This window comes from Capsicum annuum, chromosome 1 (assembly GCF_002878395.1).
Source record: "Capsicum annuum cultivar UCD-10X-F1 chromosome 1, UCD10Xv1.1, whole genome shotgun sequence".
Classification (NCBI taxonomy): domain Eukaryota; kingdom Viridiplantae; phylum Streptophyta; class Magnoliopsida; order Solanales; family Solanaceae; genus Capsicum; species Capsicum annuum.
In genome coordinates this window covers 170,574,945-170,590,663 of record NC_061111.1, presented here as the reverse complement: position 1 = coordinate 170,590,663, position 15,719 = coordinate 170,574,945, and the positions used below count along the sequence as shown (strand labels likewise).

The following is a 15,719-nucleotide window of genomic DNA, read 5'->3' as shown; positions in this document are numbered from 1 at the left end:
GGTTAGCTTGGGGTCACTTATAACCCTAGGCACCGTGTATCATCCCGAGTGGTGATTTCGGGTCGTTACAACAACCATCTGAAAACAACTGTCTAAACTAATAAAATAAAGATAAACTTACTGGCTTTCTGAAATGTCCGAAAGCCTCTAAAACTAACTGAAAAAAATTGATGGGACAGGCCCCAACTAACTCTATCTAACTACTAAACTGAAAGCATGAAAATAAATATACTCTATCCTTGAAATATGAGGAATCACTACTACTACGGCTAATAATATGGAAGGTCTATAAGCAATCCAGGAATTGAGCGTTCGAACCTATGATATGAGACACCATAGCGCAAGAAAAGAGTATGCAGTCAATACTTTGAATATACTGGTATGCTAAATAATGTGGGTTGATATGCATTGTTTCATGTGCATGAGTAATAGCTGACTGAATAAATAGCATGAAGTACTGAATAGTATGCATGAAATCTGTAAATACTGAAAATGCATGACCAAGCATAAAATATGTCCTGAATATAATCTTTAAACTGAAATTTGATAACTAATATTTGTATGCTATGGTCAAGCAAAACTAAAACTAAATTACTGGGCTTATTACTGGACTGAGACTGTGGGAGCTATCATCTAACTGACATGCCCCAATATGAGTAAATTGGGGTCCAACTTGTGACCCTAGTTGAAAGGGTGTTAGTACCGTGCCACGGGTACTAACACTGGCTGTGTGGATCCACTAATATACTATCCTAAATGACTAAGGGTGTCAAGCCTAAACTGACGGGTGACCCTGCGAGGTATTCAATCCTAAACTGACGGGTGACTACTCATATCCTACGCTGGCTACGTAGTTCTGGAGTACAGGGACTGCTACTAATGACTTTGCCTATCTGATGGGAAAGCCTCCATCCCTGGACTCGCTCGGTGCTAAATCCTACTCCCAACTGAACTGACTCGGAATACTGGATTGTTCTAAGTTTAACTGATTATGATATCTAACTGAACTAATAATGCTTATAACATATTTCTGAAACTATTCTAAAGAATCTGAGTCTAAGTAAATAGCTATGTTTTTGGGTATTCATAACCCCCAGTACTTGATAGTAATAATACCAAGATAGTACTAAAACTTGGGGACATAATATGAAAGCATTGTTCAAAATTCATTCTTGTAAGCATTTTATCAAATATTTGCAATGCATGGTTTAAGCTAAGTATGGGAATAGTTAAAAGTTTGTAGTAATAGCATAATTTCAACACCAACATCACTAATTATGAATTAAATCAGTGAACAACAACCTTTAAACATGAGGGGTTTAATAACAACAACAATTTCATGTGAACATGGTATACAATCAAAGTTCATGGGAATTCATGGTTAAAATCACAATAACTTGTAAAGATCACAACTTTGAATTTAAAATTTGATACTTGAAATCCATGGGTGGAAGGGACCCATGGATGAACATTCACTACTTAAAAAACAAGAAAACTGACCACACCATTTTCTGCATTTCCGACCAAAAAACCGACCAAAACGCATGGTCGGTAAAAGCATGGTAGCTTTTGTAAAACCAACCACGTGTGGTCGGTTTTTTTTTAAATATATATATACTTAAAATTTAATATTATTTTAAAAATAAATAAATAAAAATAATTTTCTAAAAAAACCAACCACATGTGGTTGGTTTTTATAAATTAATTATTTAATTCAAATAAAAAACGACAACAAGTGGTCGATTTTTTATAAATTAATTATTTAATAATTTATTTAATAAAAAAATTTGTAATTAATTATATTAAACCGACCACATGTGGTGGGTTTTCTGGAAATATTTTTAAATAAATTTTGCAAAATAACAACGTATAGCTATGCTACATTCCATTATGCAATACAGCCCACCAATCATTTAATATACAATCAACCACCATATGAATACAAACATTATAAATTAAATTATTTATAAAATTTATGGAGGTTCCAAATCCAAACTACAAAACATACAAAGGACTAAAAATCAAAACACAAGTTCACATTTCAAGTACCTAAATTCAAAACAAAAGTCACAAATTCACAATTCAAATACCTACGCCTAAACATTTTTCAAGTCACTAGTTCACTTCACAAGTTACCAAACTAAACTAAATTCAAAATGAAAAGTTCACATTTCAAGAACCTATACCTAAATATTTCAAGTCACTAATTCACTTCACAAGTTACCAAACTATTCACATTCCAAGTACCTACATCTAAACATTTTCAAGTGAGTAATTCACTTCACAAGTTAACAAACGAAACTTAATTTAAAATGAAAAGTTCACATTTCAAGTACCTACACTTAAATATTTTCAAGTCACTAAGTCACTTCACAAGTTACCAAACTAAACTAAATTCAAAATGAAAAGTTCACATTTCAAGTACCACACCTAAACATTCTCAAGTCACTAATTCACTTCACAAGTTACCAAACTAAACTAAATCCAAAATGAAAAGTTACATTTCAAGTACCTACACCTAAACATTTTCAAGTCACTAAGTCACTTCACAAGTTACCAAACTAAACTAAATTCAAAATGAAAAGTTCACATTTCAATTACTTACACTTAAACACTTCAAGTCACTAATTCACTTCTCAAGTGACCACACTTTACTAAAATCAAAACATAAGTTCACATTTCAAGTACCTAAATTCAAAACAAAAGTCACTAATTCACAATTCAAGTAACTACACTTAAACATGTCAAGTCACTAATTCACTTCACAAGTTACCAAACTAAACTAAATTCAAAATGAAAAGTTCACATTTCAAGTACATACATCTAAACATTTTCAAGTCACTAATTCACTTCACAAGTTACCAAACTAAAATAAATTCAAATGAAATGTTTGCATTTCAAAAACCTACACCTAAAGATTTCAAGTCACTAATTCACTTCACGAGTTACCAAACTAAACTAAATTCAAAACGAAAAGTTCACATTTCAAGTATTATACCTAAACATTTTCAAGTCACTAAGTCACTTCACAAGTTACCAAACTAAACTAAATCCAAAATGAAAAGTTCACATTTCAAGTACCTACACCTAAACATTTTCACGTCACTAATTCACTTAACAAGTTACCAAACTAAACTTAATTCAAAATGAAAAGTTCACATTTCAATTACTTACACTTAAACACTTCAAGTCACTAATTCACTTATCAAGTGACCACACTTTACTAAAATCAAATCACAAGTTCACATTTTAAGTACCTAAATTCAAAACAAAAGCCAGTAATTCATAATTCAAGTAGCTACACTTAAACATTTTCAAGTCACTAATTCATAATTCAAGTAACTACACTTATACATTTCAAGTAACTAATTCTCTTCACAAGTTACCAAACTAAAGTAAATTCAAAATAAAAAGTTCAAATTTCAAGTACCTACACTTAAATATTTTCAAGTCACTAAGTCACTTCTCAAGTGACCACACTCAACTATATTCAAAACACAAGTCCACCTTTTAAGTAACTACACTTAAATATTTTTGACTCACTTCTCAAGTGACCACACTTAACTAATTTCAAAACACAAGTCCATATTTCAAGTAACTACACTTAAACATTTTCAAGTCACTTATTCACTACTCAAGTGACCACACTTAACTAAATTCAAAACACAAGTCCACATTTTAAGTACCTATACTTAAACATTTTCAAGTCACTAATGCACTTCTCAAGTGACCACAATTTACTAAAATCAAAACACAAGTTCACATTTCAAGTACTTAAATTTAAACAAAGTCACTAATTCATAATTCAAGTAACTACACTTAAACATTTCAAGTCACAAATTCACTTCACAAGTTACCACACTTAACTAAATTCAAAACACAAGTTCACATTTCAAGTACCTACACTTAAACATTTTCAAGTCACTTATTCACTTCTCAAGTGACCACACTTAACTAAATTCAAAACACAAGTTCATCTTCCAAGTAACTAAGTTCAAACCACAAGTCACTTATTCACTTCTCAAGTGACCACACTTAACTAAATTTAAAACACAAGTTCACATTTCAAGTACCTACACTTAAACATTTTCAAGTCACCTATTCACTTCTCAAGTGACCACACTTAACTATCAAAACACGAGTTCACCTTTCAAGTACCTACACTTAAACATTTTCAAGTCACCTATTCACTTCTCAAATAACCACACTTCAACATTTTCAAGTCACTAGTTCACTTCACAAGTTACCAAACTTTACTAAATTCAAAACATACGCAAACACACTAGTTTGTTAATGCAAGAGATACAAAAATGTCAGCTAAGGACAAGACCACAATGTGGTAATTGAGTAAGATTAAAAATTCTCCATTATAATTTGATAGCTCAAACAATTTATCTATGAGAGAGAGACTGTTGCAGATTTCCCATCTTTATCAATTATGTTTCACTCCATCAGAATCTTAACCTAATAATACATTGCATCAGTTGCACTAATCCCTTTTTTAGCATAAACAATCTAAAACTTCAGACACTTGGGCATCACAAAAGAAGTTTATACCAGTAAAAAACTTAAACAATCGATTCCCAAGTCACTACTACAACCAGCCATCATTCATTGAACAAAACAAACTAGCAAAAAAAGTGATAGCTCTTTTCAAGAAACATGAAAATAAATACAGTTAACAAACAAATACCTTGGTTTATCCGGTATACTGATATTTCCTGAACCATGATTCTTGGATACAAGCTTGTTTCAGAGTAATAATATACACAGCAGCATCTGAATCTGCATTCTCTAAACATAAGTCACAAGCCACAAATACCCCCAAAAATAACACTACAACAAACAACTTAAAGCTGAAATATTTTTCCATTTTGAGCTCAACCCACATCCTATAAGCTTCTATTTAGCAAAATCACTCTTTTTCACTAAAAACAAGCACCCTTTTGTTCCATTTGCCATTCCCAATTAGCTAGAACGAATGAATAGATGGTGGCACTGGAAGGCTATTATTAGAGGGATGAACAGAGGGAGACGCATCTTGGTAGGGTGGTGGTGGTCGGCGGTGGAAGCCATAGATAGAGAGAGAGAGACAGGGAGAGAGATAGAGAGAAGGTAGAGAGGGGGATCGGCAGATTTTTTAAGAAAATGAGGGATTAGGGTTTCTATTATTTAAAAGGAAAGAAAAGGTTAGTTTAATCTTGGCCATTAGATCAATTTTGATCAACGGCTGAGCTTAAAATTTGAGTTTAAAGTTTAGGCTGTGTAAGAAAAAAAAAGAACTAAGGAAAAATATGTCTAAAATTGATATTAGTTGATCAAAAATTGGATAAAAATTAAATACAAAAAGAGGAAATTAAATCAAAGTGGCCGCTATTTTAACAATAATAATAATAATAATAATAATAATAATAATAATATAATAATAATAATAATAATAATATATAATGTATTTGTAAATTATGAGTGTGCATATTTACGTAAAAAAATAATTTAATAAATATTAATAAAATTATGTAAAATATCGTATTTGAATTAATAAATTATAAAAAAATGATAATGAAAAATAATAAAATAATTTGTACATTTCTTAAATCATGAATATGGCTTGTCGAAAATTATTTGATACCAAAATAATGCGTAAAAATATTAATATTAAAGGTTAAATAATTTTGACAAAAATAACAGCCTAAGAGAGCATCGGGAGGTCAAAATTGGGTGTCAACACGTACTATATACATCACATAGGTACATGAGTATATTACCTCGTAATATAATGCGATGTATTTCATATACATACTTTGATGAGCTATCGATTAATTTGATTAGCTTACATTAATATAACTTCAATGTACAATATATTATTACTTCTATCATTTCAAATCAAGGTATTCAATATGTTTGGATAGATTCTACTAGTTTTTTACTATATCGTTCATCGATCAATCTCTACATTATATATATATATATATCAACTCTTGAATACATATTATATACATCACATACACGATTTTACTACCCCATAATAAAATATAACATATTTCAAATATACTCAGATGAATTATTGGTTAGTTTATCTTATGTGATTATACCTTTGCTACATAATATGTATATATACTATATATATACCCATACATACACACATATACACACTGTCGACTATATCAAGTTCTAATGCGTACTATATACATCACATACATACACGAGTATATTATTCCGTAATATAATGCGACGTATTTCATATACATACTTTGATGAGTTATCGATTAATTTGATTAGCTTAAATTAATATAACTTCAACGTACAGTATATTATTACTTCTATCATTTTAAATCAAGGTATTCAATATGTTTGGATAGATTCTACTAGTTTTTTACTACATCGTTCATCGATCGATCGCTACATCATCTATATATATAAATATATATATCAACCCTTGAATACGTACTATATACATCACATCCGCAAGTATATTACCTCATAATAGAACATATTCATTATATTCTGATGAATTATCAGCTATATATGTACGTTACATTATTATAACTAAAATAGTAGCATATAATATCATTACCTCAACTGTATGATATAGACATATTCATTATACAAAGATTATGTTTAACGTCATTTAACGTATGAACAAAGGAAAATATTTATTTTATATATTGAAACATAAGTAAAAGATAAAGATTATGATTAACGTAATTTATTTATTTTATTTAAAATATTTGTTAGTATAATTTTTTTATAAAATCTAAGTTTGATATATTTTTATTACTATTATATTGGTTATCAAATACGTGAAAATTATATGTTTGATTTTACATTTAATAATTTTTTAATAAAAATCGACCACAAGTGGACTCTTTTTTAAAATATTTTATTTTTTTAATACAAAAGCAATCACAAGTGGTCGGTTTTTAAAAATTATTTTCTTTTTTATTTTTTTAATTTCAAAATCGGCCACTTGTGGTCTCATTTATAAAATATTTTAAATTTAATTTTTAAAATAAAATCGACCACAATCTGTCTCTTTTTAAAAATACATTTTAATTATTTTTCTAATAAAATCGACCACAAGTGGTCGATTTTTTTAAATGATTTTTGTTTTTTAAATTAAAAACCAACCACATGTGGTCGCTTTTTAAAAATATATTTTAATTATATTTTTTAAATAAAATCAACCACAAGTAGTTGGTTTTTTAAATTATTTTCTTTTCTTTTTTTTTAAATTAAAAACCGACCATGTGGTCGATTTTTGAAAATAGTTTTTAATTATATTTTTAAATAAAACCGACCACAAGTGGTTAGTTTTTTAAAATTAATATTTTTTCTTTTTTTTAATTAAAAAAATGACCACAAGTGGTCAATTTTTAAAATATTTTTTAATTATATTTTTGTAAAGAAAACCGACCACAAGTGGTCGGTTTTGTTATTTTTTTTAATTTTTATTTGTAAAAGAAATAATAATTAATATAAAAATTATTGAAATGATTATTTTGAAATTTTAAAATATAAAAGCGACCACATGTGGTTGCTTTTAAAAAAAATAAATTTAAAAAAAAAATTAAAAAACCAACCACATGTGGTTGGTTTTTCGTGGTCGGTTTTTCTGATTTTTTTACAATTGATTTAACATACCTGGGTTGATCAATTCATGGGAGTTCTTAAGGTTTTTTTTTTTAGAATTGAGCTTAGATCTTGAAGGTTAAGGTTTGTTCTCGAGAGAAGATTAGCTTCTTCGAGAGAAACTATGAGTAATGGGGCACATAATGCCACTTTAGGGTTTTAATTCCGTATTTTGGGTGAGTTTAGGGCATTGGAAAAAGACCAAACGGTCCCTGAAAATTAAATCACGAAACTAGGAATCCCGATTTTAACACCAGGCATGACGCGGTGAAATCGCATCAGGCCACTGAAAAAGGGACCATCCCAAATTTACCCAGTGGCGTGACGCGGTGAAATCGCGTTGAGCTACTGGAAAAAGGACAATTCTGAACTAGAACCTTAGCACGACACGGCGCCATCGCGGTGCCTCATTTAACGTGAATTTAACCCTTGCTGCGACGCAGCATTATCGCAGTACTCCATTGGAAAAGGACAAACGTGGTTTTGGTCAGCACCATGACGCGGCCTTATTGCATTAGACTACTATTTTCCACTAAAAGTGCCATAACTTCTCACTCGAGCATCGAATTTAGGAAAAATTGGTATCGTTGGAAAGATAATTAAATTTCCTACAGTTTGATGGGTCTTAAGCTAGAAAAATTCTCAGTAGAAAAAAAAAATATGCTCATTTGAAGTTGACTATAGCAACATACTTCTCAAAAATTAAATCGGCAAGGGATATTTTGATTCACCTAATAGTTGGGAGTTATTTGAGGCAGTAAGATACATCAAAATCACTCATAAAACCACCAAAGAATTATAAGGTACTTTGCATGAGCTTGAAATATGGTTTTAACATAAGTTTGGATTTTTGAGGTATTATAACTTACCACAATACTGTTGGCCTCCCCTTTGTTCAGAAAACTGAGATCTCTTACTCTGCCTATTCCCGACCTTGCCTTATTCTCCCTCGTACCAATAGAACGGGACTGGCATGATAGAGTGTTCATTATCTTAATCAAGAAAAGAATAGAATGTCAAAACTCAGCATTGGTAACCTCTCCTTCAGATAACTAAGCATGAGTCCCACCTTTCGAAGTAGGGTTAATAGAGACCGGTGGAACTCCACGGGGAAAATCAAAAACTATGACCTTTGATCGGGTTTGTGCCCCATGAGTTGGAAGATATCTATCTATGTCGTCCTCAAGTAAGACAGGTGAGTTTCCATTAACTTTAGATTATTGAGAGGATATGATCTGAAAAGGTGAACCAAAGAAGATTTAGGGAAGAGTTCAAGACCTTAGACTCCATAGCCCAAAAATAGAACAATAAGAAAGTAAAACATTCTTAAATTCCTTGTAGCCTCCTGATTATAAGTTTGGTGCACAACACACCCATGAGCAAGACTCTACTTAATACAACTTTATGGACACTCTATGACACCGAAAACTAGGCTCTAGTACCAACTTGACACGACCCAAACTGGCGCCTTGTTGTAATGGGCATCTCAAGTCCAGTCGAGATCGGAGAGCACCTCCATAACCCAGTCCAACCAACCAACATATATCCTGCATCGGATGAATTCCAAACATATAATAAAATAGTGTATTCAATAAGGTAATGACTTTGGGATAAGTCTATATCCAAGGCCAACCCAACCAAGTTGATCCATCCAATAACCAACCAACCAAACCAAACACGATAACTCAACATATGTAATATATAAATCATAAAGATTTTCCATACCCAAGTCCACAGTTGTCCATACAAAGCCTCTAAACTAAACCAAAGAGTATCTAGTCGAGAATGCCCCCGACCATAGCCAAAAACCAAAGTCTATAGAAAGACAAAAGTTAGTAAGGTAATCCATGACATGAAATGGATGTCTTCCAAACTATGGAAGCTCACAACTTTAATCCAACATCGATTGTTCTCGAATTTGATCAATGAATAGGAGGACTTGAATGACCGATTCCTACACCGCGTGAGGATACAGCGGCCCAAAGATGGATTAGCGAATGAATGTTTGCAAGTACTCAGGATAAGGAAAAGTAATGCCAACATTTAGACCTTGTAAACCAACCATATGTATTCATAACCATACATACATACATATATATATATATCCATACCGGGAAAAGAAACTGGGTTTATCATGCATTTAATAGGTATGTGTAGTATAACCATCATAATCCACCCAGAGGCTATATGGGTCCAGTGTCACCTCTCAGACAGGCCCCAATATGTGTAGCCGCATGAACCAGAGATACCATAGGAGTAGGCAATTCCCGTGTACCCTTCGCTCTCCATGATACATATATACAAGTGTTAGCGAATTCCCGTGTACCCCTAAAGTATAGGGTCGCCATGCCCAATCCTCGTGTCAGCAAACATGAGTTTCCAGTGTTCATCCATTGGACTCACATCTTCACAGTTAGTAATCACACCCTGCCATTATTGCCCAATTAAAATCATTACCACACAACCAAACCATCATTCTATTTATTATTAACCAAGGCTATCATTAGTAGTATCGTCATACCGACTAGAGCTTGCAAGAAATGTCTTTAGCCAACCTTAGAGGATTTCTATGTACCCCATAGTTTACATCATTAAGTTTACTTGGGGGACTCCAATGTACTCTGCAAGTACATCATTATTAGGCTTACTTGGGGTATTCTCGTGTACCCTACAAGTATATTATTATTAATCTTTGCTTGGGGGATTCCCTTTTACCCCATAAGACATTCATCATTCAAACTATTTTTATTTTGTATTCACTTGGGGATTCTCGTGTACCCTGCAAGGTCGTCATTCAAATCAATTTCATAGCCACCAAGGCCTTACCAATTAACCATTCCAAACCATGCATACCGTTCAAAACTATTTTAACCATTCAAACTATTTTAGCCATTCAAAACTATTCAAACCAATACAAAACCATTTAAACCCATGCAATAACCATCCAAACCAATCTAAGGTTCCATTACCAAGCCATACCATGTAATATCTTCAATGAAAGTTCAATAATAGAGTAAAATGTTCTCATAGAAATTTTATCAACTTTTTTGAGGGCATACCTTTACCAAGACCAAAACCAAAGCATAAACCATCAAGTTTAGGGTTACCCCTGACCCATTTGTTAAACCAAAATGAAAAAGCACCCACATATGCAAACCATCACCAAAAATATATGAAAATATAGTTTAAGCCACTAGTAAACAATACTCATCAATATGTATCCAAACCTTCAGCATTGGTTTTTAAAACCACTATTCATGATCCACAATTTATATTTGAAGAACATTAAAACATACCTTTAGTGGGAACAAACAATGAGGGAGAATTAACTTGCCTTAATCAAGATGATTCACAGAAAGAACTTGACCCCTTTAGCCTCTAGATGAACACCTCTTAAAACCCTAGCCTCTAATCTTCAAGAGAGAGTTAGAGAGGGTTTTAAGGATGTTTTGATCCTTTAATGAGTATTATGAGAGGACACAACACGATATATAATGTGGGGGCATAAGGGTTTTGGGATGAGAAATGTCCAAACCACCCTCAACTTAAAAGATAAAATTACACACAGAAGAGTACGACCCAGCTCCTAAAATGTACCCTAGGGTATGAGTGGTACCCTTACTCATACCCTATACCTCACCTTGATCCCCTATAATAATTATCATATGACTACCTAGGGTTAACTCATACCCCAAGGTATGAGAAGTACCCATAATCTATACCTTTGATAGATTCAATTAGACTAAACTTGGCTATTATACAACATTACATCATACATCTCGTATCCTACCATATGATCAGTGTGATGCTTTGTCATATCTTGGATAGAAACCTACCCAAATACACTGACTAATATATAAGAGAGGGGATACCCAGTCGTACCATAGCATACGAGTCGTATGCCCAAATCGTACCTTGTCCATAATGTTCAACTCAAGAATTTTTTTGCAAGGTCCAAGGTTTAGGGTGTTTCAACAATATCCTTTAATAGTAAAATTTGCATACTTTGACCAAAGAAATCCCAAAGTAGAATCAGACTTTATGTACCTAAGCAGATGTTAAGCAAATGAAAAGCAGCCTGTAGGTAGGGCTCTCTTGGATCTTACATGAATTGGCTCAAGTGTTGTACACTAAAAGCAATATCCAGTCTTTTATTGGTTAGAATATTTAGCTTGTCTACTTATTTTCTATATTAAGTATTGTCACTAAGTGAAGGTCCCTTATGAGCCTTTAGTTTAACATTAGGATTAAGAGGTAAAGTTAGGGGGCTGAGATTCAGAATATCATATTTCTTCAGCATGTCAAGCATAAATTTTCTCTGAGAAATCACAATACCTGCATCGGTATGCAATACCTCTATGCCCAGGAAATAATAAAGTAGGCCTAGATCCTAGATCATTGATCTTGTACCTATCATGTAGATAATCTTTTAAATTTCCAATCTCAATAGTATCGATCGCAATTATAACTACATCATCAACATATACAACTATATTGATTGTTGAGTTTTCTGCCTTTCTATAAAACAATGAGTAGTCATACATGGAGTGTGTATATCCTCTAGAATATAAAACCTCAGTGAGTTTATCATACCACTACCTACTAGCCTATTTTAGGCCATATAGGGACTTATTTAACTTACACGCTAGATTAGGACTAACAACTGTAAGTCCAGGTGACACTTCCATGTATACTTCCTCATGAAAATCTCCATGGAGAAATGCATTATTAACACCTAACTGGTACATTGTCCACTCTTGTTTGATTATTGTAATAAGTATAGCTCTGACTATGGTCATCTTGACCACAGAAGAGAATGTTTCAATGTAGTCAATACCTGTTTGTTGGGTGTATCCCTTGAGAAAAGTCTAGCTTTTAGTCTCTTAATGCTCCCATCATCTATTTTATGTTTAATCGTGTACACCCATCTACAACCAATGACCTTCTTCCCATGGGGTAATGGAACAAAATCCCAAGTATGATTGGAGTGCAATACATCAAACTCTTATTTCATGGATAATTGTCATACAAGGTCTATAGCTACCTTCTTATATGAATTTGGCTCCATATTAATGCAAACATTTCTAATAAAATCTTGACTGTCAGGAACTAGAGCCTGATGGGCTAAGTAGTGGTGGTGAGTAAAAAGAGATTTAAGAGAGTTAGTATTTGTTGAATTTGTGTGTAAAGACTGACAAATAAGTGATTTGAGATTTCAAATGGAATGAACATAATAAGTCATATGACTTGGAGTTTGGATCCTTCTGGTAGATCTCCTAGGTTTAGTATGATAAGTAATACAAAGAATATGAAAAATAGGTGACATTTATAAAGAAGTAGTGTCTGAAGAAGGTGAATGAGATACAGAATCAATTGGGAAATTATATGTAACATCAGGTCCTTCTATATTAGTTGAAGTGTTATGTGTTCCAGGAATGATAGTATGATATTAAGCATCAATGAAGGGAATGAAATATAGTAGAGAAGAAGGTAGAACGGAACTAGCAGAAGAGTTAAAAGGAAAAACATTCTCATAGAAAATAACATCCCTAGAAACGGATATCTTCTTTGTGGATAAATTTAGGATATTGTATCCTTTAGATCCAAAAGGGTAACTAACAAAACTATGTGGAGTGGTCTTGGGCTCAAATTTTGACCTGAGAGGTATAGGGAGAGTAGGGTACCATAGGCATCCAAAACTTCTCACATGAGAATAAAGGGGTTTTTTGTTATAAATAATCTCATAAGGAAATTTATTTTTTCAATATAATAGATGGTACCCTATTTACAATATATGTGACACAAAATACACATTCTCCCCAGTACTTTAAGGGTAGTTTGGATTTAAACACAAGGGCTCTGGCAGTCTCAAGTAAGCATTTGTGCTTCCTTTCCACCACACCATATTTTTGTAGTATATAGGAACAGGTTTTCTATTGAAGTATAGCTTTGGTATGAAAAAAATTAGTTGATATTGTGTTAACAAATTCAAGACCATTGTATGATCCAAAGAACTTAATAGAGGTTTGAAACTGGGTGTCTACCATAGCTATGAAGGCCTTTAGAACTTGTAAAGCACTACTCTTTGAGCTAAAAAGGTGAGTCCAAGTGGATCTACTAAAATCATCTACAATTGTAATAAAATATATGAAGTGATCATATGTAGGTGTATGGTATAGTCCCCATAGATCAATATATACTAACTCAAAAATGTGTGTAGTTAGGGAAGTTATTTGTTTAATAGATAACTCAACATATCTTTTCTTTTTTGTTATGTAGCCTATTACAGAATATAGAGTGGCTATAGTTTCGGATTTTGGTAATTCAATCTTCCAGAAAGGTGAGTTATTTTGAGGAATGACTGGATGGGAGGAGTAAAGTATTGTAACAACTACTCAAAATTTGTTTTAAATTCATGACAAGGATGTCCTTCTTTCCTACTGTAAAGAAATCCTTGGTGAGTTATGAGCATGAAATTGAGTTTCACCTTTTGTGTATTTTAGATTTCGATTTTAATCAACTAAAAATAAGCACCTTTAAGCCATTGGAATTGAAAATTTTGTTTAGTCTGAGTTTTGATTATCTACCTAATGCAAAGGTTAAGAGGGATATACAACGTATTCAAGTACTTATTACATAAAATAGCATACATGATTTTATTGTGTTTCTTTTTTGTTTTCTCATTTTTATCATGCTTTTACATGTTTACGCTTGTAAATAATTCATGTGCTATTAACTTAATCTCATGTATAGACTTGGTGAGTCAACAAGAAAGGTCAACACTAGAATGCTGAGAAGGTGAGTTGTATGATCATGTTGTGAAGCAAGTTATTTAATTGTACTTCATCTAAAAAAGTTGTATTTTTGTAAGATAAACCTACCCAGGATTCACCTCATGTGGTAAATGGGGGTTTGGCATAGACACCTACTTCGTTAAATAGTATAAAGGTAGAATAAATTATTTCCTTTATTAGTTCATGAAAGGGATGAATAAGAAGTTTTGAAAAGGTGAAAAATAGACTTTCATACTTTTATAGAATTATATATGATTAAAGCTGAAGATTATGTGATAGATATTGAATATTACAGTGTATGTATTATAGTAATAGCGAGTGATCCTTGAGATAAATCATTAATCTCCTTTTGAATCTGGTATAGTTTTGCATTATTGATCTGCTTATGTCTATCTTCCAACTCCCTCTAAAGCTCAACTAAATCCACAACATATTCTACACTATATACGATCTCTTTTGACAATGAATTTAGAATCCACTATGTCACAATATCATCATACCTTTCCTATTGCCTAAATGTGGGATGATCAGGATTGGGCTTCATATATTCACCATTAATAAAACATAATTTGTTCTTTATGGATAATGATCTCAAAATACTTCTTCTCCAGGAATGGTACCCAACCTTAGTGAACTTTACCGGTACCAGCATCATACCGGAATTATCAGATGGGTGCATATACAAGGGGATATTGGGATCAATAGTAGAGGTAGAATCACTCAATTAGCCAGAAGTTTTAGTAAATGCCATAGTTCAACTATTAAGAATGAAATTCAACAAGGAAAAAAGGGCAAAACAACAAACTTAAAATTACAAAATTCAATAAAGAAAAGAGGACAAAACAATGAACTCAGAATTCAGAACCTATCATGGTCTAATACCTTGTCAAGATGTAAAAAATCATTGAGCTTAATGCTCAAGCTTGTACGGTAATAGAATCTATGAGTATGGAAACTAACATCTTTGAGAATAAGAAAGAAAAGAGTAACTATCAAACTATAGGAAGGCAAAGCTTATCTTTGTTGTATTGCATCAAGATGTATATATACAGAGGAAATGAGCAAAATATATCTAATGGAGGTTTAACCTCCCCACTAACCAACTTGTTCCAGCTAAGATGCCAGCTGTAGAATAGTTGTACAGTAAGTGGTTGTGAAACTATTTCAACTAACTATGCTAATTAACTCTACTAAGTATAATACATTCACTGTAATACTCAATAATAGATCTTCATTGATAATGAGAAAGAAAAGAGTAACTGTCAAACTATAGGAATACAAAGATTATCTTTGTTG

At 32.3% G+C, this 15,719-nt stretch overlaps 1 pseudogene; it reads left to right on the top strand.

Annotated features, from left to right (window-relative positions):
* Positions 1-15,719, top strand: part of LOC107859390 — a 109,342-nt pseudogene that overhangs the window by 81,907 nt on the left and 11,716 nt on the right.